General features: G+C 37.8%; 1 protein-coding gene across 2 annotated transcripts in view; it reads right to left on the bottom strand.

Annotated features, from left to right (window-relative positions):
• Positions 1-6,753, bottom strand: part of LOC121629980 (amyloid-beta A4 precursor protein-binding family A member 1-like) — a 30,819-nt gene extending 24,066 nt beyond the window's left edge. Inside the window, exon 1 of one of the 2 annotated variants that reach the window (XM_041969972.1) lies at positions 6,461-6,753. The gene's annotated coding sequence lies outside the window, so the exon portion shown is untranslated. Of the gene's footprint in view, positions 1-6,285; positions 6,418-6,460 lie in introns of those variants that run through there. The other variant, XM_041969973.1, reaches the window with a different exon arrangement.
• Between the last annotated feature and the right edge of the window lie 11,204 nt (positions 6,754-17,957).

Raw genomic sequence — 17,957 nt, 5'->3', positions numbered from 1 at the left:
CTACCTGAGTATTGTTGCTGACCATGTCCATCCCTTTATGACCACAGTGGAGCATCTTCTGATGCTACTTCCAGCAGGATAATGCACCATGTCACAAAGCTCAAATAATCTCCACCTGTTTTTAGAACGTGACAATGAGTTGACTGGACTCCAACAGCCTCCACAGTCACCAGATCTCACCTTTGGGATGTGGTGGAACGGGAGATTCTCATCATGGATGCAGCCGACAAACCTGCAGCAACTGTGTGATGCTGTCATGTCAATATGGAGCAAAATCTACAGAGGAATGTTTTCAACACCTTCTTTAACCCATGACGGCAAGAATTAAGCCAGTTCTGAAGGAAAACGGGGGAATACTGGCAAAGTGGACCTGATGAGGTGGACTCTTATCTGATTTGACAGCCTGCACACAATCACATCCTCGTTATCCATCTCACTCCTTCCAGTAGAGAAGCGTCATTTTAAACCCACGTTATCACCTCACTTATTTAGTTACAGCTTCTCAATTTACTTATTTTTCTAAAATGAGAATTAAATCTATTTGAGACGAAGCAAATATTCACTTTTAATTCAACTTCAAGAGCAGGATTGATGTGCGGTGTCCCTTTAAGACACCCTATGGCTCCTCTAAAAAGCCTCCTGTCTCCTTGATCTTCTGTCCTCTGGGTGCATTTTAAGACATGACTCCAGAGTCAGAAATAGGAGGGTGGCGGAGATGAGAAATTAGATGATCCTAATCTTTGCTGGTATTTCACACATCTTTGTAGATGCATGTGTGCTTAGTTAAAAGAATTTGAGTAATGCAGGCTAACCTCACTGTTGTTAATCATCCTTTAGAAAATAAAGAAGCCACTGTTTTATTGTTCTGTGGTGAAATGAAAATGATTATTAGAAATAAAGTTAACCATTTCCTGATCTCCTTTTCCTGTTTCTGAGCTCTTTGTTCATCATACTTCTTCCACTTTGTGGTAAAATCTGCTGGAGTTTCTGGTCCAAGAATACGTTCAAGCAATCTGATGCTGAGCGGACGGATTTTTTTTATTTATCTCTTAATTAAACATTTTGTTAATATTTCAGTTTAGGCTATTTTAGATGTTTGTTTAGCTAAGTGTCTGTTTTTTTAGTTGTGTGAGGCATTTGATATTTATGGGTACCGTATCTATAAATATGTAAACAGGTCAAAGACCTGCATGCACCAGGGTGGGCTGATGTTTTCTTCCTTTTTTTTTTTTTTAAATCGGAGGGGGGGGAAGCAGCAGGAGGCAAGAAGTTTGTTTTTGTTTTGTTTGCTTGTAATGAAACAATAAAAAACAGTGAAACTTTATTTGCTGGGACAATTAACTCCCTTTGCTTGCCTACAGAATTTGTCCATGGTGCAGTTTTACATCTTTTTTTCTGTTTGTTTGTTTTGTTTTATCAAAAAAAATTGCCTCATCAGTATGTAGGTCAATTTCTACAATTTGTGCAAGGGTTGAATTTCCATACACTCTCACACTGTGTGCATGTAAAACTATGCAGAGATACCAGGAACTAAAACATCTCACAGCCTCTAAAAACCCCTTTGAAAAAAGTATATAACAGCTCAAAGCAGATATCAACACCTTTCTCCTTTAGACATTGTTAGACAGGCTATTACATTAAACAGATTAATGGGAAATATGTTAGCAACAACCTCACCAGCTGATTTCCAACAATTACTGAGCTATTTGATGCACATGTAATTAAATATGACTGCAAAAACAGTAAAAGGGAGGGACGAGCCCCTCTGAAAAACCCAAAGTGCTCCAATTTGTTGGCTTCTGGGGCCTAAACTGCATTAGTTTGGGCGAATTATAAAAAAAAAACAGAAGGTTTAATAGGACGCTACTTTTCATCACTTTTAAGCCACATACTGGTGTGTAGATGATCTTCAAATTTGTTTTTATAGGGACTTTAATTATATATCCTTCATTTTTATAGTGTATGGGCAACAATTGTTTGGAGCGTCTCTAGAAAAATGAATTATAATGATAATGAACATCACACTGGGCACTCCCTGTCTCTGTACCGCTAACAGCAAAAAATTTAATCCCCTGGGAAGCAATGCACTTTAATCTGCACCACATTCATCCATCCACCAGCAGCTGGCAGATGGCACAAGATGGGAGAAAAAAAGACGATGAGGATGAGGAGGATGAGGAGGAGGCAGGGCAGGAGGACAAGGAGGGATCTTTATCTGGTATCTGATAAGACCTGACGGAGAGGAACAGATAGGGCAGAATTCTCAATAATAAATGGGCTCTGTGGATGAGGAACAGCAAATCTGGTTTATATTTTTTCATACGACAATGCTAACAGGGTTTTCATCGGTTATCTCTCATCATTCCTGAGAAGGAACATCTCTGGTACGGGTACAACTCTGATTTAAGAGGAGAAGATAGTTACCAAAGACCAGCTTGAAAGGTTAAAAGCTATTACTACCACTCAATATATTTCACTCGAGCTTATTTCATAACACTCTGCTCTTTAATATTAAAATAACTTAAAAATCCTTAAAAAGTCTCCTTTAGATTCTGTCTTTCATCCCAACTATATATATATATATATATAAATATATATATATGGATGTGAAGCCAGACTAAATTAACTGATTTTAAGCCCCTTTAAAATTCAGATTATTACAAATTGACTGGTAGAAATCTTAAAAAACAAGATTAACTGGTCTGAGGAGGAGAATATAGTGTAAACTCCTTCACCTCCAACTGATTATAAAGGTAATTCTGATTTAATGTAAGGCTTCTGCAGCTCTGTATACAATTACACAAAAAGTCAGAGAAAAAAGAAGCCACATGATGGACTGAGGAGCAAAAGCTTCCATTAATGACTACAGACTTCAGCAGGACAATCTGAGGTCCCATGGATCTGATAAACATGTGCATGAGTCCATGTTTGATGTATATAAACTACACCTGCAGGATCAAAGCTCCTGTTGCAGCTGAGTCTCACTCATTTTTGTTACTGTGAGTCCAACTTCCACCTCTTGTTAACTTATCATAGAGATATCTGGCTTTTTAGATGCCAAATACTCAGTTGTGATGAGAAACTAGAGTTTTTTTTTCAAAATGAAAAGGTCCGAGAAAGGATGCTGGGGAAAAATATGATTGATCTATTTGTGAGAAAGACAGAAAAACAAAAAGGAGCTACCAAGTCACAGGAAACGGAAGTAAAACTAGTTTTATTAGAAAAAGTATTAACTGTGTGTCAGATGTCGTATGCTGATGACACACTGGTGATGATACCAAGATCCCTCATCGGATGACGACGGTCTCAGTGCTAAGATGAAACGAAGTGAAAACCACCTACCCGTATCTTTACTAAAACCTCTGTAACTTTACTCTGTTCCACTTCTGCACCATCAATCTTTGCACAGATAATGTCCACATGCTGACTCGAGTTTTCCTGGAGGTTTTTGTCCACTGCTGTGGGGTTATTTACTACAATACGCAAAAACAAATGAATAAATAAAAACAATTTAGACAAAGAGAAAATTCTTGGTTTTTTCCAGTTTCATTCTCATTTACTTTAACACAGTAGCATCTGTGGTGATGCTTCTAAAACCCACTCTCACAGCTGTTAGCTTTATTTAGCTACCAAGAGAGTTTACACAGCGTTTATATTTACGGAGAAATAATCGATTATTTTGGGTATTTCATTTTCAAGCAGACACCCCAAAAAGACCCTTTTGGCTTAACAGGTGCCAGTATGTTACATGTGAGCATTCAGATATTTTTAAGGGAAAAAAGGGGGAAATTTTTCTTTTATAAGAACTTTACTGACAGCTAATTGTTCAACAAACTGAGTCACTGACTTAGAGGCAACCTAACTAAACTAGTTAATACTAGATTAAGAGACAGCAGATGGTGCACAGATCTGCATTCATTTACGTTTTTGCTGTAGAATTGAATATTTAGATAAGCCACAGAGGGTACAGTCTCATGTTCACCCTGTAATATGAGCTTAAACCACAACTTCCCCGATGGATGGCACACAGCAGGCGTGAAAGCAGACTCCCAGGATGGCCAATGCTGCGCTCTGCCTGGGGTTAATACGAGTGGGTTACACTGATTGGGGAGTCACAGAGAAGGGGTTTGGTGGGTCACAGATGGCGGTAGCAAGGCAGCCGTCTGTGGAGCCAGGCCTGCAGAACTGGGAGCAGAGCACTGCTCTTCCATCTGTCAGGCTGCAGTGAAAGCTGCTCACTGGGGGATTTACTAGCCCATTAACTTACTGATCTTACACTGACAAACATATCCTGACAACAACTCGTGACTGCTACACACACTTGTAAGATGCTGAATTTTTAAATCCATTATCTACTATTAACAATCTTTACAATATGTCCAATATTAGAGCTAAATGGCAGAGAAAAGCTATTAGAGCATCATTTTTAACGGTGTTTAGACCGTTAAATGTCTGGAAATCGGGAAAAAAATCCCAAAAAGATTAAAAATTGTTCTGCTGTTATCTTAAAGTAAATTATTACACAGAAAAATCAATAATTGACAGACTGGTGATGGCAAAGAAAGAAAAATTAATGAATAATGTGTCCCAGTAACAAACCAAACACATGTTAAATAATCAAAAACAAGATGTTTTTAATTATCTAATTATTTAGCCAAATCAGTTCCAGATTTTTTCAAATGAACTTAGAATTAACTAATTTTTTTATTTCTTAAGGCAGCACAGAAGATAAAAAATGTATCCGTACGCTTTGCCTTGAAACAGGTGAAGCGCACATATATTAATCAATTAAAGGAAGCTCTGCAATCAACTAGCATGCACAAGTCCGGAAGTACAATCCAGCCTTTAATATGCAACAATGATTTTCTACCACAAGTTTTACTGATATCGTGCAGGCCTACTATTTAAGCAGCAGGTTCTTTGACACGGACGGCGGCCATATTGTCTTCATAAAATGTACATAGTGCTGTTCAGATGGTGATGAACGATCAGAAAGTGGAGGACTATGCTGTGATACTACTTTGTAATAAGCGTGAGGGTAGACAAATGGACATATCAAATACTGCATTTTAAAAGTGCATGTAGACGTGTCCTTATCAGATCATTACAGTAATCTGATTACTCCCAGATATCTGATTTATACTGTCATGTAAACGGGCTCAGTGTTTTGTAAAGTAGTTATCTGAGAATGTCTTTAATATTCAAGAAACATTTGTGTTACATAAAAATCTGTAAATGAATCAATATTGAATCAAATCGGATTTAATCTAGATCGTTTCAGGCTGTTGTGAATTAAATTGTTTATATTCAGGAAATTTGTGGTGGTACTAATCCCTATAATCACATGAAATCTCAAGATTACAGCATCTTAAATAAATATTTGAAGGAATGGCCGGTTTTAGCTTCCATACTGAGTCCATTTCACCTTATAGTACTACAAACAGCCATTTAATAATGACTTTAAACTTCTTCCTCATCCAGATCCAAATACTGCCTAAATCTTAGGAACTTAACATTCAAACATTAGCTGACTGCTTGAAATGAACAGGTTTTATGACAGAGTTTCAAGTTTTATACAGAACTATATCTTCTTTGAGTTTAAATTTAGATTATTTATCAAGTATATACCAATGTACACTAAATACATTTGGTGTTTGGATTGCTGTTAGGATAAAAAAAAAAGTTGAATTTCTTCACTTTTTCTTTTATTTTATTATGACCAAGTAATAGCTGCCAGACTTTGATGTCAATAATCACTAATATTACCTGAGTTCATTTAGGAAGATGCTGCAGAACTGGTGCCCTCTGTCTATTTCAGAAAGCATGATTCATCCTCTCTGTCTCTCTGCAAACACTCACCACATGATGACACACAATCACTCAGCAAGCATATGGTCCACGTAGAGATGCATCAATTAGCACAGTGCATGCATTGTGTATGTTGTGTATTCTGATGCTCTAGTGGGAGGTGATACATGCATGAGCAAGAACTGGCAAGTGTTTTCATTTTTAAGGCTTACTGGCTTCTAAACCACCACCCATGTCCTTTAACGGTTTTACTATAATAAAAAAAAGAGCAAAAAGCTTCTTATTTTGTACTATTTCTAAATCTATGATCACTCTTGCACTATATCTCAATGAAATGCGTTTATTTTCCAGGGTATGACCAGTGTTATTGTAGATATTTTGTGGTGCGTATTTGCTGTCATATATATGTCCTTCGTTGCATCCTGATTTGCAGGATCCTTTACATGTATAAAAGAAAAACAATGTACAAGCTGTCACCTGTCCATGAGCCTCCCTCTCCCTCGTGAACACGGTAAATCTCCGCAGGTGCAGGATCCGCCATCAATAAAATGACCCGAACACGTTCCCATACCGCCGCCCTTACCCTGAACCACCCTAAAACCCACGTTCCCCTTCATTTACCGACTGTCGGAAGAGACTATTGCTCTTTTACCTGCATGTCAGCGGAGGAGAGGCCCAGCTCCGGCTGCTGTAGCACACATAGCCCCCGTGTCCCTATGCGTTCTCCCCCGGCTCGGCTCGGTTTGTCCCTCCAGACAACCTGCTCGGATTAAAGCGGAAAGCTCAGCCCCTCCTTCTGCACCGTGACATCAGAGCGGATTAGCTATGCACAAAGCGCCTTTATAAACACTGCTGATGCTGTTGCTGCAGACAAACAGTTCTTTACGGCCATGAATACAGCAGCCTTATCCCTCCTACTCCATCAGCAGCCGCCTGCAAAGTGCCGCTGTGCTGCAACGCAGTCCCGCGACCCGCCGCAGGTGTCGCTGTTATCCGCATGTGGTGAAACCAGAAGAAATCCTCTTCACCGCCACAAAACATGAGCAGAACAAGGAGAAAACGTAGTTTTACACTCACTCACCGATTATTTTTGTCTATTTTACGCTAAAACTAATGATATTAGTGTGGTTACATTTAAACTTAGCTAACCTTTGCCTGTGTAAAACTAACTTTAAACAAAAAAGTAAGTGCAGACTAAATATTAAAAAGTAGCCTAAATAAATAAAGTGCATGTTTTAAAATAAATCATGTTGACATTATGTAATTTTCACTAAAATACCCAAAGACTATACAGCAGAAACACAATTATTCCAAATACTTGGAGTCCTGCAATCCAAGATGGCTGCCATCTAAAATCAACTTCCTTCAACTAAAAGAAAAGCCATTTTAATATTTTTTTTTAAATTTCCTCAGCAAAACTAAATCAAAACCCACATCTGTTTGACTTGTCAGTAATTAGAAACTTGTACAATTTAAAATGTTCACTGTCATAGGCAAAGTTGAAAAAAGCTTTAGAGAAAGTAAACATGACATCACTACTTGTCTTGTTTAGACGTAATTTTGAGTTCATTTGTCTTTTGTATGTTAAATTACATTTTAACTTAAGTAAACTGTGGCTTGCCTCCAAAACAATCGCTATCTCCAAAGGAAATACCAAGTAACACAAGAACTGATAAAGAAAAGTTATTTTTTTAGGCGGGCGCGTCCCATCTTTCTACTATCTTGAGATTAATTTCTTTCTGGATCCTCATTAGAGTTTCTAATAAGGTGAATTTGCACAGTAATAACTAGTAGTTACATACAATAAACACATTGGTGAATGGATTTATAACTATTAGACTTTGTTCACTTTGCACCAAAAGGGTTGAATGTTAATTATCATGTTGCATACTTTATTCCTTGACTCATGGACCACTCACCCACCCCACTTTTTTCCCCTCTATCTCTTCTTTTTCTTCACTAGATTAGACTATTTTTAGCCAAAGAAAATAGGATCTAACAACAAGGGTAGTAAATGGAAGCTAAATGAGAGAATTTCTTACAAGACTGTGCTTCCATCCCTACATGAAACATAGTACAAGATACATTCACAGTCTCTACTGTTAGTATCTTGTGCTTTTCAAGGGAAAAAAAAGAAAAAAAAAAAGACTGCTGAAAAGACCTTGGCTCTACTCGAAGAGATTTTTATTGCTCTTCTTACTGAGTGAAATGACCTAGAAATATCTAAGTGGCAGTGAGAATAAGAGCTGGTCAAATTCTTCAAATTCTAAGGAAAGAAGCCTCAGTGCTTTCTTTATTATTTGCTTTAGGAAAGAATACACTGGACCATCTTATAAGAAATGAAGTGGATAATTACGGCTTATATTTCCTTGTGGCTGCAACTTTCAATTTTATTTTATTTTAATCAGGTTGTTCCAGCTGGATTTCATGTAAACAGAAGTAAATACAGGAGGGTGAGTGTCCCAATAGCCATGTTGATGTGATCATTTTGTAATCAAATGCTGTCTTATAATCAAGAATGTGGTTGTATTGATGTAACACACACACACACACACACACACACACACACACAAACCCTCCAGATAAAACTCCAGATAAAGTGTGTTGGCGTTGACACTGTGGCCAGACATGTAGCTAATTACAGTTGTATCTTCTCAGTTTGGTGGCAGGTTCAGAATTATCACCAGATCCTTTGATTTTGGTTTTATATTGAATTACTGCAGCAAGGTTATGTTTAATAGGGCTACTTAACATCTCATAATAGTCTATAACTTTAAAGATACAGTGTGTAGGAATTACTGCCATCTAGTGGAAAAGATGGGCATAAAAATGAACTCAAATGTCAAGCACAGGTTTAAATGTACGGTGGCTGTGAATGGCCAAAATGACTCCAGACATAAACATGTTTTCATGTGGATACAGAGGCCTCAGGCGATAGGTAACTACTTCAACAACATGTGTACTGTCTTTTTCTATGGTCATGTTAATGCGTTTCTTATCCCAAATGATGCTCCTATTGAAGAAAGCTGGTGCTGCAGTTTTAAAGCTCAGAGGGTTCTCACTTCACACACAGAATTGTTTGTCCATTCAGAGACACCGTAGTAAAAATGGTGGCATAAATATGGCAGCAGCTATACACATAGGCCCAGGGCAACTAGATATAAATGGTTCTTTCTAAAAGAAAAAACAAACAAACAAACAAAAACAACAACAAAAAAAAAAAAAAAAAAAAAAAAAACACATCAGTTATTTTGGCAAAGTGATTAGATACCAATAGAGTCACAGTTTTTAATAATAAATTACATTTATTCGTCAGGGAGCTTTGATTTTGTTACACACGGGACCTTTAAACATCATGCATCACTTCATTTTACTTAACTGCATACAGTAATTATTTTTATTACAATTTTAAGAACATTTTTTTCTGCTTTCAGCATTTTATATGTAATTAATATTGCCATGGATATAAATGCATGCTGTACAGTTGTGATTTTCCTAAAAAGGGGCAAAAAGTATTGCTATGAAAATGTACCATGAACTAATGGTACCGAATAGAAAGGGAAAAATGTTGGTGTTGTTCATCCCTACTTCTACTAAAGTGGCGTGGAGGCAAATGAAAACCAAGAAAAAATCTGCATATTTAATCATATTTTCTCAGCTTAATAAATCATTTAATTTTTTTAAGACTCCACATTGATGATGTTTTTTTTTCTACTGGTTTTACAATGGTCTTCATGCCAGTGCCCAGTTTATCATACAGTAGGTCATATGTGACATGCATACTGTGTTGAAATACAAGTTAGCTGATTCATGTGTTGATTCTAATATATCTAAAGTTGAGCATGTAAATTTAATTCTGTTCAAATTGTTCCTGATTTGTTGTTTAAAGCAGAGTTTTTAATTGAAAAAACACCTAGCGATTTAAATTCATGAAACACATCAAGTTGTTTTCCTTGTATCATCACAGTGGATCTTCATTTTCAGCTTTGGTCTTTGTTTATAGACAGTTTTAAATCAAAATGACCCTCTTATCAGGTCATATCATGTTTTCATGCTGATTATAACACAAGAATATGTCTGCATTTATTCTAAATGGTTAAATTTAGTTGCTTAAAATCAGATTTGAAGGTAAATTTGGACGGAGCTTCTAATTTTTTGCTACATTTTTGAGTAAATATCACATACAAGTTTTTATTGGCAATAACAATACTCAAACAATACAGTAACTAATAATAGCCTATGTAGGATGGAGTGTAGAGCAAGTCATTGGAGGAGTAAAAGAGTCCTGCTGCTGCCGGTGGTGCTCTTTGTATGATCCAGTCACAACCTGGTGTCATTCAAAGCAGAACAGATCAATACAGCTTGTGTCTACACTGCTGCGCCTTCTCATCTACGTCACATGCACCTTTCATTCCTGCAACTGTTACCGTGACAACAGTATGTGATGCAGGGTGGTGTTGAGTAACCATGGCATCCAATCTGTACCATCTTTGATCCCACACAAACAGCCGGCTCAGTTTCCGACACACACGATGTGAACTTTTAGATCAAGGTGCCCCAAGATGATCAAAACACTCCAAAACATGGAGAGTAACATACAGAATCAGGCCGTCAGACAGCATCAGAGGAAACACTGTCAATCTCACAGCCTATATTTCATTCTCTGAGTTCAGGTCACTGCTGGTCTATTTGCAGAGAACACATCAATAATTTGTGTTTCTCTCTCTGCATACATGAATGAATGTATACGGGCGTGTCACACAGCCCACACTGAGCACAGACTGAAATTAACCAGTACTGAAATTAACACACATTAATGTTTCATCATGGCCCATTACTGGGTTTTTCCTCATCATGAAGATAACCAGTGGCCTCAATTTATATCCATGTTTCCCTGCCTTGAGTCCTCTGCTCTGCAGGTGGACCCTATGGGGTTGATTGTAGGAGGGTTTAGTGTTCTTTGTCCCTTGTTTATCTGGAGAAATTCCTTATTTTTGAGGAGCAGTTTTCTCACACATCCTCTTGTATGACACAAAAGTAGGCAGGTACATCATTTACAGTTTACAATTTTTGCCTTGTCTTTGCTTTTTTATTATTAATTTACAAATGAGAAAATAATGGGGCAGAGCGAGTCTGCAGAGCGATTCACTCGTCTTGGTTGACAGATAATGATAAAAAGTTGAGTTAAACAAACATTATTCTTTGCAAAAGTCTTAAGTCATCCATTATTTCTTTATATACTGCTTTCAGCTACTTTCTTGTAAACTTTTAAAATAGTCTTGTGCAATAGTTTTCCAGGCTTTCTGAAGGTCTTTAAAAGCTGTTCATTTAAACGCTGGCTGCAAACTGCAGCCAAGCAAAGAATTTTCTCTGTGGGGCACTTTGTTACAAGCAGACTGTGTCAAATACACATAATGTGTGCACATTCTCTTTTGGTGCAGTCATAAAAAAAAATACCACAAATATAACGGTTTGACAGACAGAAAATTGTATTTTTCCACCAACAAAGTGATTCTCAAAGATTTATGAGCTGAAAACGTGTCTCAGCAAAACGTACAGCTTGTCCTTCAAAATTTGGACAAAAGAAGACGTAAGACCTGAAAATTGGCTACAGCAGATGAACAGTGTCACAGTCTGAGATCTGCACAGCAGAGAGCCTACCCTGGAACGGTGTTGGTTGATTTGGGTTTCCATTCAGGCCCCTAGAGTGCGTTATCTGCCTCTCTGTTGAGCTGGCATGTGTCCTGTCTAGGAAATAAACGTGTTTTCCCCAGACCGGATCTCCATTATTGAGTTTAACTGAAGAAGTTGCATCTCCTGCCTGGTCATAAGTTACAACAAACTGGATCTGAAAGTAAAGTCCTTGAGAAATAGAAACAAATCCAGTAAAGACCTGACACAGGACCTGAAAGATGCATCTACATTTCAGCTGATCCATCTACTGTTGATCAAAGCCTACATTTTATAATATTGAGATTGACTTGCAAGTCACCGTTGTATTCAGATTAGAATATTTTGGGATGTTTTTGCCTAGCAATCTGAAATTTAACTGAATTTTTTTCTTTGATATTTCTCAATTTCTTATTTGATACAGTTTGTAATGGACCTACAGTATATGACATAACTTAAAGGTGCAGCATGTAACAAAATCAACAATCAATGACAGTAAAAAATCATGTAAGCTATCAATAAAAACTGTTTTCATTTGGACAACTTCACTAAAATAAATGTTAAGTTTTATTCTGTCAGAATGAACCATTTATATCTACTTGCTGTGGCTCCACATCTGCAACACACCTGACTCAGATTAATGGCTCATTAGCAGACTTGTGCAGAGCTTGTCAGAGATCCATTTAATATGAATGTGTTGCAGCAGGAAAACATCTAATACCTGCAGGGCAGAGTGCCTTGAGGACAAGGGTTGGGGATCGCTGCCAGAAGCCACTAGATCCACTAACAGATGAAAACGTGTTTATGGCTGGAAGAATTTTGGCCACTGACGGCCACCATCCATTCACAACTGTGCTTGTTTTTTGAAGTAACTGCTATGCCCATTTTGACCACTAGATGTCAGTACTTTTTACACACTGTACCTTTACATGAATTAAATGAAATGATAAAAAGGAAGAGTCTTAAAAAATGAGAGACGAAAAACAAAAAGTGTGGCATACATATGTATTTACCCCCTTCTGTGAAGCCCGGTAAATAAGTTCTAGTGCTTCTACTTACCTGCAGAAATCACAGAATTATTAAAATAAGACCCACTTGTGTGCAATCCAGGTATCATGACATCCCACTATATTTTCTAAAAGGCCTTTTGAGCCTGCAACACCACAAATCAAATCAAGTTTGTTTAGTAGAAATCAGAGTTAGTTGGTTAATAAAAAATAATATCGTAAAAAAATCCCTACAGAGTACCACAACAAACACGCCTGAAGACCAAAGATAAGCCCAAAAGAGCTGGAAAGCTTCACAGTAGAGACGGGTATAGAAGCACCATAAGCACTGCTCTTATACGTCCTTTGCATTGGCATGGTTGGTAGCCAATACATCCACCAGAGGGCAGTGCAGTGTTCAGAGTTCCAGAGCTTTAGACAACAGCAAACATGGTGATGGTGGAGGAGATCGGCTGCCCTGCTCAACACTGCCCCACGCTTTCTGGTGGTACTACTCAGTTTATTCCAATAAGGTACACATCCGCGAGGGCCCTGAAAATGGACGAAATTACCCACATAAACAAGACAAATGAAAGGCTACATTTCCGTCTTTTGCATAGTGCATAAATTGGCCTTACGGCTCCATGTACATGACGATGCTGAGACAGTTCAGCACAAATGTTTTGGTGAGTTTTGGCCTCTTGATTACACAGCAACAGAGTTTTGGGAAGCCGAAACCATGAAGGCTTGAGAACTCTGAACTTCTTGGGCCTTCAGAGTAATATTTTACTCAAACATAAGGCAAATCCTGTTTCTACAATCATAAACTAGAATTTTTTGGTGATGATGTCTTACATCATTTTGCACTTGCTCGGTTAGGCCCTGTTTAGACCCACGAAAACCATGAAAATAACAATAATAGCGAACCTTCATGCTCTGATTGTGCTGCTGAATCTTTACTAGTTATTTGGTTTCTTAAAGCAAAACCTGCTTCACATCCAAAATGAATGCCACTGGTGAAGAGGCATAGATTACATGCACCAGATAATCAATAACTAGTCAGAACTGAAGAAGCCTTTTGGATGAGTGGTGAAACGTCTTCAAGAACCAAGAAACAGAAGTCCATTTGTTTTTATTCAAGCTCGTAAAATCATCTTCAAGGTTGTAGGTATGTTATATAATAAAATGATTAAAGAAAACACCCATACATCATTATAATTTCAAATTGTAAGGCAATAAGGAAGGAAAAATTGCCAAGAAAGGTGATTCTGTTACCTTTAAACCCAAACAGAATCAGTATAAGTGCATCATCTGGGTCAGGTTTCCATTGACAAACATGTAATAGCATCAAAACTTCAATAACTACAATGTGGGTCCAAGTTTTCCAAGCAGCGGTGGTGGTCTGGGGTGTTCCCAGCAGAAGGGTGGAGGGCCAGAGGGGATTTCACTTGGAAATGCCTCAGGCAGTAAAACACATACTAAGGGGAGTATGCAATAACTGTTTCATCATGAAAACAATAACCTCCGCATGCACCACATGAGGCATCCTTCAGTTATTTATTGAAGCTTTTCTTGCTTACACAGGTGCAGACAGCCAGGAAATTAAACAGATAAGTGATGGATAAAGATGGAAATTTGAAGCAGTTGAAAATTAAAATGGTCTGTAAAGTGCTGGATGAATCCTTTCTAATCGATTATTTTAAGTAAGTCCTGCACTTTGTGTTCTCGAGCAATTATCACTGTTTGAATTTGCACTTTGATCTCATTATTTTGAATCATTTTTTGTCTAAAACCAGCTGAAAAGTGAGTCAGGATCTCGGTGTGATGGCTGCAGTCAGAGCGAGAATTCACCTCCCATCTGCTCTGAAACTGTTCGTCGATCCTTGTTAAAATGCTGATGACCATTGGAGAGAGGAAGGCAGAGTGCTGACCGAGTAGAAAACAACCACAGAGAAGGAGAAAAAGACAGAGGCGTATCTGACAGATGGAACACAAATGTGTGTGAGAGTCATATCTCTGAAGAATACAGCAAAGCCTGTTCTTCCATATCCAGCAAGCTCCATTTTATTCCTCCTCTGCTTTTCACTTTCATCCCTCTTTCTGCATGGAAACGGCTCTGAATGTGGTCAGGATCAGTTGTTCCATTATCGCTTGTCCAATACTTTTATTATTTTTCTTCCAACATAGGATAATCCCAGTTCTTTCCTTGCATTTGAGTCAGATTTTTAAGAACAGGATATTTCCATATGGTTGCTTTGTGTGTCACCCTTTCCAACTGGGAGGCCCGTTTGCCAGAACCAGGCTGCATCTGTAATAAAAAACACAACCAGGACTATTTTTAAAGGATTGCCAAGCACATAACATTCACTGAAGAGCTTATCCAATACCTCTTGAATCAAACAGATGTCGTATTTGTTTTGATAGGTTCTGTTATATTACAGTTTTAATCAAGTGATGGTATTTATTAGTTTTTACTACTGAACATCTATCCTTTAATAGACAGGATTAAATCACACGAGGACATCTGTGTGCAGTGACTGCAGAATTTCTTTCCTGTTCTCAAACATACAAAGCTTACAAGCTGTTCAAAGCTGAAGCCAGTGCAAATATTTTACAGGGTTGCAAAATGTTTTTGCTCTGTTGGTTAATGAAATATGCTTTAGTTCTGTTGTGTATTCAGGCCTCACCTTAAACACTAGAGCCCCAACAATCCACAGGGGGTCTTAAATATGTGTTTTTATTCAACTCTTGCCCTCCATTTCTAATATGTGGACACTTAGCAAACGTATGGATCTAAAAATGATATTTGAAAAGAATGAGTATAAACAAAACTTTAATTCTGTGGTAGATTTGCTGCAAGTTGACTGATTTTCACCAGTCCACAAGGAAAAACCTACTACCTTTGAAAAGCCACAACGTTAAGCATTCACACCAGCCGTTCTTAATCAGAACCTGGTTAATTTCCTCGAAAAGTGCCTCGAAATGTGTTGAAGGAGGTGTGAATAAACCTTCAGTAATTGGTGCAGCGCCACCCCTGGTGCAGGGGGGAATAAGTTATTCACAAGGTTGTTTCCTGTGACAACGGGTGCATTCACACCAGGATAGTCCACTAGACTTGGTACGATTAGGGGCTCGGTTCAGTTGGGGGGGGGGGCTGTAACATTCTTCTGGACTGAGTTTGCGTTCATGCTGCACTACTGAAACAAATCGGACATTTTGATTAACATATTCCCCTCTTTGCCATTTGTTTACCCACAATGCCATGCGCTGCACCCACCATGCACTATGCTTTGTAGTCCGCTTCTCGTATTTGGTCCACTTGAAGATTAGAGATTCACATTTGTTAGTGGACCGAGTCCGCTTCTTTGATCGCATTGAGAGTTTCTTTACACATTACAATTTCCCAAAAGAGGCAGACTTTCCGAGCAAACTAGGATTCTAATTAAAAAGCCCACTATCTCCAAGCTGAACCAAGTCACCAATCATGCAGAGTCTCACGGACTATTAGGTGTGAAAATGCCCTAAAATCACACCATCTGATGTTGAGTTGGTCCCCTTTGGCCCTGCGATGGACTGGTGACCTGTTCAAGGTGTACCCTGTCTCTCATCTGCTCAAATGCTGGGATAGGCTCCAGCTTACCCGTGACCCATAATGGACTAAGAGGTACAGATAATGAATGAATGAATGAATGAATGAATGAATGAATGAATGAATGATATTGAGTTGGCCCCCCTTTGATCCTTTGGCCCCTCTGAGTTGTGGAAACCCTCTCTCAAAGATCTGATTCTTTCAGATTGTTATCCAAGCACACTCAAAAAAATGATCATGCCAAAAACGTAGACTTTAAGTATTTTAATTACATGTAGTTTTTCCATGCAATTTTATTACATAAATTCAATGTGAATGTCCCATTTACTTCAGTGTGTTTCTATCATACCATGCCAATGTGAATAAATCAAATAACTTGTCCAGATCTGATTAAACTTAATGCAAACTTATGCATAAACTTTATGTGTTTATTCAGTTATCTATATACATTTTATGTGAACTTTTCACATAAACTCTATGTTGTAGTGATGCCACATCACTACAACATAGAGTTTATGCATAAGTTTGCATTAAGTTTAATCAGATCTGGACAAGTTATTTGATTTATTCACATTGGCATGGTATGATAGAAACACACTGAAGTAAATGGGACATTCATATTGAATTTATGTAATAAAATTGCATGGAAAAACTACATGTAATTAAAATACTTAAAGTCTATGTTTTTGGCATGATCATTTTTTTGAGTGCAGATGAAACACTTTTTAATCGTGTTATTTGAGCCTTTTCTAAGCAGTTACCATGGGAACCACCACGTTGTGTTGGAGTTATAAGGGAGTGATGTTGCCGTGTAAGGACAGCTCAGATGAGGTCCCCAAAATGGCTATTTTGGCACCATGTGTTCTCAAAGTCCCCGAACAGGGGACCTCAGTTTTTTAGAAGCTTACAAGATTTCTTAAAATTTGCAAAAGGAAACCTGAATACTGATATGCCTGTCTGGGCAAGTCTGAATTTATACCTTAAAATCTTTAAATCCACCATCTCCTATTGTTACCTCTTTCTAATGTGATCCAATTTCTTTGATCTCCACTTACAGTCCAGTTTCCATACATATGGTCACCATGTTTTCTTTTCCACCAGGAAAGCTGTGAATGGAGTGAAGTTCAAGACTTAATTTACTGTTACTGTAAAAGATATTGTGTTAGAGAATATTATTGTCTTCATATCTCTCTTCTATATTTTTTCTCTTATCGCAGTGTGAATTAAAAGCCAGCGTGCTGATGCAGAAAATTATTAGCTTCCTAAAAGACTTACTTGGTTACTGTATGTATTCCTGATAGACTGCATTGGTAAAAGTTCACGAACACCTATTTTTTATCTTGTGCAAAAAAAATGTCCAACTAGACAGACAAAGGTCGAACTAGTGGAGGAATCTGATCTTTAATATCTAGGATGTGGAATCAAATGTTCAAAAAGTTTCAACTTTTAATAAATTTCGATGTGATGTACAGTGTATAAGTATTGAACACATCAACCTTTTTCTCAGTAAATAAATTTATTAAGGTGAAAATCTAATGTCAGAAACATTAGATTTTCACCAGATGTTGGTAATAACCAATGCAATACACACAAGTAAAGAAATAAAACCTTAGATGTTCAAAAATTAAGTTTTGTGTAATAAAACGGGGAGGGAAGAAGGGAACAATGATTGAACACATGAAGATAGGTAGGTGCAAAAAGGCACGGCCACCAAAAATGTCAAAATTGTTCAAAATTTATTTCTTTGGATGCCATGTTTGGAGGTCAAGTGGCAATGCACATCACCCCAAAAACACCATACCAACAGTGAAGTTTGGAGGTGGGAGCATCATGGTATGTGACTGCTTTTGGCAAACTTCATATAACCGAAGGAAAGATGAATGGAAAAATATATCTTAATAAAA

Source organism: Melanotaenia boesemani, chromosome 19, assembly GCF_017639745.1.
Source record: "Melanotaenia boesemani isolate fMelBoe1 chromosome 19, fMelBoe1.pri, whole genome shotgun sequence".
NCBI classification, from domain to species: Eukaryota; Metazoa; Chordata; class Actinopteri; order Atheriniformes; family Melanotaeniidae; genus Melanotaenia; species Melanotaenia boesemani.
This window is presented reverse-complemented; position numbering and strand designations above follow the sequence as displayed.